Here is a 10,970-nt window from a genome sequence, read left to right as displayed (position 1 = left end):
TACCAGTTGCTAACGATCTATTTCCACCTGAACATGCTGGGCATTTCAGAGTCATCCTGCCTAAACTTAGATTCATAATCTTTGCTCTGCAATCTTTTTCTTTACCTGAGGCTCCATATAACTTAATGACAGTATCATTCATGAAGTCACTTCCAGACTTAGTTTTTATTCTTCCTAACCCTGATGATACATAAGACTTGTGGGTTTTGCGTTCTAATTATTTTTGAGTCAATCTCACCCTCTCCATTTCTACTCTCCCAGGGTAATGATCATTTATCACCATAGCTATTTGGATAGTCTGTGGTTCTCCTTGCTCCAGTTTCTTTCCTAATAACAGTAGTCTTCACATTGCCGCCAGTTACTTTCCCAGTGCAGATCTGATTATGTCTCTTATATGATTAAAGCTTAATTTTCAATTCCTCCCATATTATAATGTAATTTTAGAATGTAAGACCATTGCAATGTGGACCACCAAACTTCCCCAGCTTCCTTGGTAGTCATTTCTTTCACCCATCCTATGCCCCAGTCATACCATTTAACAGTTGTTAATCACCCCCAACACTACCATCCCCAATCCTGTGAGTAGACAAACTGTATGCTTTATGGTATCTCTTTACTCTTCTTTGCTTATGAAATTTTATTCATTCTTTATCCAAGGCTCCATTAAATAAATAAATAAATAAATAAATAAATAATGTGTGTGTGTGTGTGTGTGTGTATATATATATATATATATATGTATATATATATATATATATATGTTAACAATTTTTCTGAAAAATGTTGCCCAAATGCTGCTCACCTCCTATTTCTTTTAGAGTCAAATTTTCTCATCTAAAATCATATTGGGGTATTTTCAAAAGCCGTGAAGTATACTGAAACTATCATTAGGATATTTGACTTTTCCTAAGAGAACTTTCAATCTACTCCTTCAGTTTATAGTATTATGACTTTGGTGAGGTATTTATCCACTTGGGAGCTGGTATCTTCTTCTGTATACAAGAAGACTGCATCTTTTAGAGGTAGATTAAATCTATCATAGAACAGGGACATTTGGGCAGCTCAGTTGGTTAAGTGTCCAACTCTTGATTTTGGTTCAGGGTGTGATCTCACTGTGAGTATGAGCCCCACATCAGGCTCTGCACTGACAGAGAGTACCTCTGCTTGGAATTCTCTCTCTCCATTTGTCTCTGGCTCTCCCCTGCTAGTGTTCTCTCTTTCAAATTAATAAATAAAGAAAAATATAGCATAGGACAGAAAGTATAAGTTAATATTTTATGTCATGTATTTATAGTATGAAAAATAATTATAATAAAAACTAAAATATATTGAGAGTTGGTGAATGCATCATACCTTCCCAAGGAGTACTGAAACTTATGTTAATGTTCCATGCATTATTCTAAGCACTTTATATTAGTAACTTTTCTAACCCTCACAGCAGCCTTATAACATTGGTAATACTGTGACCTTGAATTTACATATATGAAATTAATAGATATTCAAGGGTTAACCTGCCTGATACCAAAGAGCTTGTAAACAGTCCAGCCAGGATTTGAATGCAGGCACTCTCCCTACAGGACTTAAATGAAACTTAAATGCAAACTTAAAACATCATTGGTATTTATGTAATTTTCTTAAAATTTTCCCTGTTCTTTACAATCTGCTCAGATTTTGGCTTTTATGACAGATGTTTTATTTTTCTACTTTGACCACAGCTTTTGAAATTTAGATTTTGTTGGGAGCCACCGAGCTTTTGGCTGCCTCAGGCAAGGATATATCGCTCTCCAGGGAGCAACCAAGAAACAAGACTTACATCTGGAGGCTGGAGAGTGCCATTTCCTGGTCCAAGATTTTGGCAAAGGTCATGCTGGGCCAGACGTAAAATGGCCAAGGGGCACAAAAGATCAAGCCGCATTTTGGATTATTCAGCGCTAAGCTTCCGCTCCCCAGCTGCAGAAGCTAGTCTGCGCGCTTCCCTTTGATGCTCTGTCCGCAGTCTGGAGTTTCGTTTTGGTTTTTCCCCTTTCTCTAATATTCATTTGACTCTGTTACCTGGCAACCAATCCGGGTCAGTTCCCCGCCCCAAACCATATATAAGATACAGTGTTTTCTGAAAGAAAAAAAAAAAAAGGAGAGGAAGAATAAAAAAGAGGCTTGATCGGATTCCGTGTGCTGTCTTCACTCTCTGCGCCCCCTCTCCTGCCCTTTCTCTCCCTCTCTCAGGAAAAGAACCCACGAGGATTCTCCGCCTGCCTGTGGAGACAGGTACCACCTAACGCTGGGAGGAGCCCGCTGGGACCTGGCTTCCTTAAGACAATTGCGCCTCAAAGCCGGGCTTCAGTTAAGACAAGATTTGATCTAAACCCCTCCTGCTTCCCCAACACTAAAACCACCACAAATGGCATGAAGTGCTGTAACTATCAGTTTTATTTGCCCCACTCCATATCTCTTGATTCCAATTTTCACTTGTAGTTTTACCAGTAGCTTCCATAAGGAGAGTCATTAGTCTAATTTTTCTAAGGAACTAGACACATAATACTACTGTCATGTTTTTAAAGAAGCTTCTGTAAGAAATATCTATCTGGCTTAACTCAGGTCTTTGAATTATAATCAAGTTTCACAATGAAAATGATTATGCTCTGTAATAAGGCAAAGAGTTTTATTATTGATTACCCTTAAAAGCAATTCACATATGCACACATCCCCAATTAATTTTTTCCTTATTCCCAAACTCTACTCTCTTACCTACCACACCCATGGAATCTATACTTGTATCTTCATACACTTTCTTGCAGAAAAACAATATCCAAAATACCTACAGAGATAACCCTAGTCCTGGAGTAATGATTTAAATTTTTTATTTCTGAGAATTTGATGTGATAAATCTAAATGCAAGATTGAATTTTAGTGTTATTTTTAAAAATCAAGTTTTTCTGATATTAAAAACTTTCTTCACATCAAGATCCCTGGTAATTCACTGAGAATATAAAAAGTGAAATCAAATATATCTGTGAGACAGAAAATATGTACTTTCGCTTATTTTTGGCTGGGGATAAATATGTAGTACAAGTACAAGTACAATTTAACAAGCCAGTACAAGTAAACTGGCATTTCAAACACAAATTTGGAGAGGTTATAAGAGCGCCTGGGTGGCTCCCTCAGTTGACTGACTGACTTTGGCTCAGGTCATGATCTTAAGGCTGGTGAGTTCGAGCCCTGCATTGGGCTCTGAGCTATCAGCACAAAGCCTGGTGCCCGCTTCAGATTCTGCTTCTGTGTCTCCTTTCTCTCTCTCTCTCTCTCTCTCTCTCTCTCTGTCTCTGTCACTCCCCCACTCGCTTCATCTCTCCGCCTCTCTTTCTTTCTCTCTCTCAAAAATAAATAAAACATTAAAAAATGAATCTGGAGAGGTTATAAAGAAAGCTATTTATTAAGTCTTATTAAGGACACAAAAAAGCAATGTATCTACTGATAGGCTCAAAACAATGTAAAGGTGGAAATTCAAACATTCCTTGCTAGCTTTTCCTTTGGTACATATATCATCAGCTGTAATACTTGGAAGATTAAACACCCTCAGGCAAACCAAACCAAGAAAAATAATCTGATCCCTTAGAGAGCAGAAGTATCTGTTTTACCTGATATTCTGCTTCAGTCTTCTAGTAACAAAGATAAGATGGCATTTGTGACTCTAATTTAAAATTCATTCTGGATGTAAAATGATCCTAAAATCTGAGGACAAACACAGGGTGGTGAATGCCTCACAGCTTGCTGGACATCAGCGTTTGATGCTTGATGGGAACTGATTGTAGGGAGAAAGAAGTTAAAACCATTCCATTTATCTGTGAAATAAGATAAAATAACTTTTCGATAATATGCTATCAATCCTGATAAGATTCTTCCAAAAGCAGGTTTTAGAGAATTTAACAGAATTTAATATGCTCTTCTAGTGAGTACAAAACTAGTAAACCTATGTGATGGCCACTATGTTCCTGGCGTTAACTGTTCATAGTTCCTATTATCTATTGTTGAAATCTATGCAACAGTAAGGCTGTCAACCTATAGAGAAAATTGATAGCTCATTCTGTGTTGGGGAGAAAATAGATGCTCAGAACTAAACCAAAATGGTCCCATAAATTCTCTTGGTCTAAATTTAACCACTTGGCAGCATAATGAAGTCATTATCCATATTTACAGCTACTACCCTAGTGAGCAGAATGTGCATGATCCATTCTTCTTGGACAGAAATCAAACTGCATGTTTCAGACAATGAGACTTCAACATTTTTCCTATAAACAAAAAGACAGTCTTCCTCTAATAATAAATCATCTTCCAAGAATGCCCACAAAAGTAAAACCATCAAAGTAAGCTGTAAGTAAGGATTCCAAAATAAACACAACTCCTGCAGGGTATATATATATATATATATATATATATATATATATAAAAAATCTATAGGTCTCCTCTATTCTTCATCCACCAGTGGGTGAAGATCCATTTCTTAGACTCATTTATTAGATTAGATCATTGCTGCTCTGAAAAGTATTAGGGGTGTGGCCTTGGACAAATAAAGATAGGTGATTATAATTTCAGAGTGAAGATTAAGGGGTCGGGACTTGAGTAAAGGTGGAGGACATCAGAGCGAGCTGGGGGACTGTTAGTCCTCCATTCTTAGTAATGTAGCAATTTTATAATACTTTGTGATTTGTATCATTAAAACAATGTAAGTTACTCAGGTGGCTCAACTATTTAGTGGAGATTTTATAGAGAGTGGTAAGCTTAAATAAGGAACTCCTTTTTTGAATTATGAGGTACAAAGATTTATATACGGGTGAGGTGTGAGTCAAAAGATGCAAAATTTCAGTTATGCAAGATGGATGAGTCCTAAAGATTTGCTATATAGCATAGTGCCTAAAGTTAATACTACTGTATTTATACTTAAAGTGTGTTAAGAGGGTAGATCATAAGCGTTCCTATCATGAAATTAATAATAATAATGAAGATGAAGAAAACTTTTGGAGGTAATGACTGTTTACGGGGTAGATTACGGTGATATTTCATGGCTTATCTCCAAACTCATCAACCTGTGTACAGTAAGTATGTAGAGATATTTAAGTGTCAATCAAACCTCAATAAAGGGTTTAATTTTTATTTTTTAACGTTTATTTTTGCAAGGCATAGAGAGCATGAACAGGGGAGGAACAGAGAGAGTTGGACACAGAATATGAAGCAGGCTCCAGGTTCTGAGCTGTCAGCGCAGAGGCCCACAGCGGGGTTGAACTCAAAAACTGTGAGATCATGATCTGAGCCAAAGTCGGATGTTTTAACTAAGCCATTCAAGTGCCCCAAGGGTTTAATTTTTTAAAATAGATAGCCCTTTAAAAGTTGTGTTCAAAGCAATTTGATTATAAAATAATTTGTTTTAAAGATTATCTTGTATATCTTTTTTTTCAAGTGAAGAATCTCTCCATCATGTGTCTGCACAAATTGTGTTTTATTTTTAAATAATCAGTACTCCAAATTGTTCAGAAGGGAGGTCCTTAGTGAGAGACTGTAATGGATTTATACATAGTCACTAGTACCATTTGGATTATAAAGTGGAGTCAGTTTTGCAATAACTACTTCAGTCCCTCTTTACTGAATGGTAATACTGTCAGCTCTGAGGGAATTCAGAACATTTCACCCCCAAATCTGCCTCTCTGGCATATTGACTATTTTGAGTTATAGGTGCTTGAAAATAACAAATATAAGAAATATGTTTCTTCTTTGCTTCTGATTTTTCGACCTTCCTTTTTTCTAAAATCAGAAAATGCTATCCTCACATAAAAGATGTCCTCTCTATGCCAGAAGGAAAGTAACATTCTTGTCATCAGGACAAGACACTGAGCGAGACCTAGAGAATTCCATACAAACAGACGTTGTTACAATAAGTCCTATCTTCTTTGTACTTCCCCACATAGCTTAGTTACTTTTCCAAATTGTCTCTTTGTTCAACATAATATAAAAGCAAGTAGGTTTTGCCATTTCTTTGGGTTTTCATTTATTACTTTTTACCAAATATATCTGTATGTTTTTCTCCTTTTAGGTGTCTAATATCAATTTAATTCTCAGGTCCAGCCAAAAAAAAGTAACAATAACATAAAGATAAAATTCTGTCTACTTGGCAACTCCAATTCAGGCCAATTTCTAAACTAGGTCAAGGAAATGTATTGGCATTTAAGTATACAAACAAAATGATAAAATTTTAAATGAAGGCCGTTAGAACCAAGTACACGAATTTGCGTGTCATCCTCGCGCAGGGGCCACGCTAATCTTCTCTGTATCATTCCAATTTTAGTGTATGTGCTGCCTTTAGCGAGCACAACTGCCTGAAAACAAATACACTCAGGTAGTAAGCAAGAAAGCCATTTTTATAGATTGTAATTTACACGCAGTAAAGGGAAATACCAATAGCATGTAGATAAATAAGATCATTGGAGAACTTTCCAAGTGTGATTAGAGATCTGGTTACTTTTTTCATATTCTGAAGTATGACAGTAAGCTACTTAAAAGGACATAAAGGAATGTTAATTTAAAAAGAGAGAAAACTGGGGCAAGCATCAACTCTTGATTTTGGCTCAGGCCATGATCAGGGATTGTGAGATCAATCCCTGTGTTGGGCTCTGTGTGGAGCCTGTATGGGATTCATACATTTATTCATAGTCTGTCTGTCTGTCTCTCTCTCTCTCTCTTTCCCCTCTCCCCTCTTCTCTCTCCCCTCTCCCCTGCCTATGCTCTCTCTCTCTCTGAAAAATAAATGAAATTTTAAAAAAAGGAAATACAGGAAAAATGTGTTCCCCATCCATACTGGTTCTACAGAGAAACATAGAGGATCTGATATTATTAGATTATAAATAGATTGGGACCTCTTAAGGCTCTGATGTCACAACTGGCCAGGTCTGACCATCCCCAAGCTCTTAGAAACTCTGCCCTTCTCCCTCTCTCACCCACCCCCTTCACTGACAAGGCTCTGCTCAACAATGAGAATTTCATATTGCATAATTTTACTTTATATACACTTTGATAAAATCTTTTGTGCTATATTCTGTCATGTTACTAATAGTTAATGGACATTCAAATAGGTTTACATACTACAGAAAGCCATTGAAAGTTGATGATAATACTCCCAGATACAGTATATTTAGGATTCTTGAAATGTTTTTCAGAAGTCCGAGATCCTTTAATCTTAGATGCTAGAGACTCTATAAATATGTACACTTCATATAAATGAAAAACATTTCCTTTTTCCCTCTATATAGAGGACTTGTTATTTAATGTGGATTTTCATGCCACTCTCAGAGGTTTTAATTTCATAGTTATGGTTCTAGGTGAGGAATAAACATCTTTATTTTTAATCTTTGACATTTTAATTAGTTTATGTCTTAGTGCAGACTTCTTGGGTTTATCTTATCTGAACTCTATGTGCTGCCTGAACCTGGATGTCTATTTCCCAGGTTAGGGAAATTTTTAACTATTATTTTCTATTATTTTTTAGCAATTTTCTTCAAATAATTTTCTGCCCCTTTCTCTCTTCTCCTTATGGGACCTCTCTAATGCAATGTTTGTTTACTTAATGTTGTCCAAGAGATTCTTTAACCTATCCTCACTTACTTTTATTTTTATTTTTATGTATTATTTCTATATATCTATCCATCTATTTATTTGCTGTGCAGCCTGGATGCTCTCCATTGCCCCAACTTCCCGATCACTGACCCATTCTTCTGTATTCTCTAACCTGCTGTTGATCCCCTTTAGTGTATTTTTCATTTTGGTTATTACTATATTCTTAAACTCTGATTCATTCTTTTTTTATATATTTTCTCTTTGTCAAAGTTGCCACTGAGTTTATCCACTCTTCTCTCCAGTCTGGTGAGCATCTTTATGACCATTACTTTAAACTCTGCATCAAGTAAATTAGTTATCTTTATTTCATTGAGTCCTTTTTCTGCAGTTTTGTCTTGTTCTTTTTGTTTAGATCATATTCATCTATCTGCTCATTTTGCTTGACTTTCTGTATTTGTTTCTATGAATAAAGTGGAACAGCCACTTAAAAACTTGAAGCAATAGTCTTGTGTATGGTTGTCTTCAGGTAGACTACATGGGAATGGCTGGATAGAGCTGTGGCTGGCATAGGCCAGGGGTCCTGTGGCACTCTGTACTGGGCCTCCCAGGTGGGATGGCCAGAACTGAAGTGGATGTAGGGCTGGGTAGTCCTGGGGCTCTCTGTGCAGAGGGTGCCCTGGTGGTAAGCTAAAGCTGAAGTAGCTAAAGCTGGAGCATTGGGGTTAGGCATCCCATGGCTCTCTGCACTGAGGATACCCTAGGAAGACAGAGGAGACCGGTGTGGGTATAAGCTGAGGTGTTCTGGGGTGTTCCATGGAGAGGATGCCCTGGCTGTCATAGGCTGAGGTGGGTGAGGAGTGGTGGTCCCCAGGATGCAATGGGAAAATATTCTTGACAGGAAAATAATCATAATGCTAATGACAATTTTTGCAAATACGATCAGGATAATGCTAATGATATTAAGAGAAGTTTTACTTTACAGAATGGAAAGGTCAGATAGGATGGCATTATATAGAGGCAACGTTGTATGAAGATCTAAACTCTTGGCAGATGTGTCGTTTCAAGCTGCCAATTTTGGAACAGGTGCACATAAACAAGGTACAATATAGAAATGGCTTCCTTGAGTTGCTGAAGTACTACTATTGCAACCATTTAACTTTCCCATAGTTTTATCTCAGAGACTGTCAGGAAAAATTGATTGGTTTCTATCCCTTGTAACCGAAGAGAAGCATCTATGCTGAAGCATCCAAAAGGTGAGGACTTCATATTCACTTTAATTTGGAGAAGAAATCTGAGGCCAAAATATGATTATAATGAGAGAAAAAGAGGGAATAGTAACAATTCTTATTTTATCACATGTTTACTATCTGCTGGTCTACAGCACTGAGCTAGGTACTTTGAATATTACCTCAGTGAATCTTCAGTAAATGCTTTGAAGTCAGTATTACTATCATCATCATCCCCATTTTTAGAATAATAACCCAAAGCACAAGCAACTTAATAGCTTGCTGAAGGTCACACAGCTGGTGAATGACAGAGCCAGAAAATGACAAAAGAGGCCATCTGACTCCAGATGTCATGGTCTTAGCAGTCAGACTATACTGCATGTGTTTAATGACATTTATGCAAACAAACTCTTCTCAGTTTTTCACCTATTATTAGCTTCAGGAGAAAAAGAGAAAATTCATTTTCTGCATTCTCTTTCCCCATAATTTTTTTTCAAAAGTATTGAGGATCTCCCCTTCAACAACTCTGGGTTACATAAAACTCTCTAATCTTTAAATTTTATTCTTTCATATATAGCTAATATATAATACAAATTATTTAGAACTTACAGAGTCAGCTCATCTCTCCTGAGCAAAGTAAAATTCTGATAAAAGAAATATAATCTTTATTGGAAATTTTTCTCAATACCTAAGATTAATGTTAAAGAGACAATGACAACTTTGACATAGAAGATGCGTGGAATATATTACATTTAACAGATGATTGGCTTCAGGGTGACTAAAGAATAAATTTCATATATCTCCTATTTGTGGAATAGCTTGGGGCAGAGATCATATGTGCAAGTAACAGTGTTCTATCTGTTACCCAAACACTTAATTGTAACAATTTAATGATATGGTGTACTCATAAACTCTCTTAGAAGTTTTTAAATTTCTGGATTTAATTTAATTCAGGAAAAAGATATTCCCTGTGTACATAGTAAGGTGAAAAATCATGTCCCTAGTTGTAGAAAAAAATAAAGACAAGTTTTTTTAAAGAGATTGCAGCTTGCAAGAGAAAATGAGCCCCATTTAGTGAATGAATAAATGGGCATAAGGGAAGTTAGCAGAATGGTGCAGCCTTTACTCTGAAGATGGCTAGCAAGCCAGTATATAGGGTCCATAGATTTTCACAGTCATGACTTCACAAATTTCAAATACTTTTAATCCTCATTTCCATGGAGACAGATTTTCAGGTTCTTAAAATTTCCAAACACAGTTTTTTGTAAGATATTGGAAATTTCAAAGAAAAATGAAAGAATCTAATGCATGTTAATCAAATTCTCATCTTTTAAAATATCTTCACCATAAAGAATGTACTGCAAGTCAGGTTCTCTAGGAAATGAATCCTAACATAAAGGTTAGTGTGACAGATATTAATCATTGAATATTCTCAGGATTCACACATGTGGTTAATTGTAAAATAAGCATAGTGGTTGTATATTTATTTATTATGGTAACATACTTATGCAATATGAACAGCGGTTTGCCTCTAAATGTATTACTTAATGAATCTATCTACTTTTCCAATAAGGTTGGTCATTTGGGCTCTCACTGAATTCTTTTTCCACCAAAGTTCTGTGTTAAAGAACTGAATGCCTATCTCACTTCACAGTTGCTGGAAGAACAACCCAGAAGGAGCTGCCAGGTCCTAGTCTGTGCAGCCAAGGGCTATGCAGGATTCTGCTTTCCGGGGAGGCAGGGCCATACTGGGAGGCGAGGTTGCCTGGCCCGAGACAAGTGGGACTTGAGTGTTTACTGTCCTGATGGCACAACTGCTTCCAAATACTTACTTGCAAGAAACCTTCCTAATCTTGGCTAATTAAATTAAAATGAAAAGTTCCCCATTCAGTTTCTTTCCAAAAGGAATTTAATTAAAAATATTAACAAAAGACAAATAGTCTCTATAAGACTTGAATATTGTGATTATAAAGTCTATAAACTTCAAAGAAAACTAATAAAAATTGATTCAGTATCTAATGGACAATTGATACCTGTCACAATACAGCATTTTATATACTGTTAAGTGAAACTGCAATACAATCTAAGTTTATTTTGGGAGTGTTTGCTGTATAATTGGATTTAATGAAATGTTTAGAGGTGCAG

The 10,970-nt window shown here is 36.3% G+C and overlaps 1 non-coding gene across 1 annotated transcript; it reads right to left on the bottom strand.

Moving 5' to 3' along the window:
• Positions 1-6,256: 6,256 nt before the first annotated feature.
• On the bottom strand, positions 6,257-6,359 carry LOC115303337. Its single transcript, XR_003913983.1, has one exon. It is a non-coding gene; the product is annotated as a U6 spliceosomal RNA (small nuclear RNA).
• Positions 6,360-10,970: the final 4,611 nt, after the last annotated feature.

This window comes from Suricata suricatta, chromosome 1 (genome assembly GCF_006229205.1).
Source record: "Suricata suricatta isolate VVHF042 chromosome 1, meerkat_22Aug2017_6uvM2_HiC, whole genome shotgun sequence".
Classification (NCBI taxonomy): domain Eukaryota; kingdom Metazoa; phylum Chordata; class Mammalia; order Carnivora; family Herpestidae; genus Suricata; species Suricata suricatta.
The sequence above is the reverse complement of the archived record's forward strand: the minus strand, read 5'-3'. Positions and strand labels throughout refer to the sequence as shown.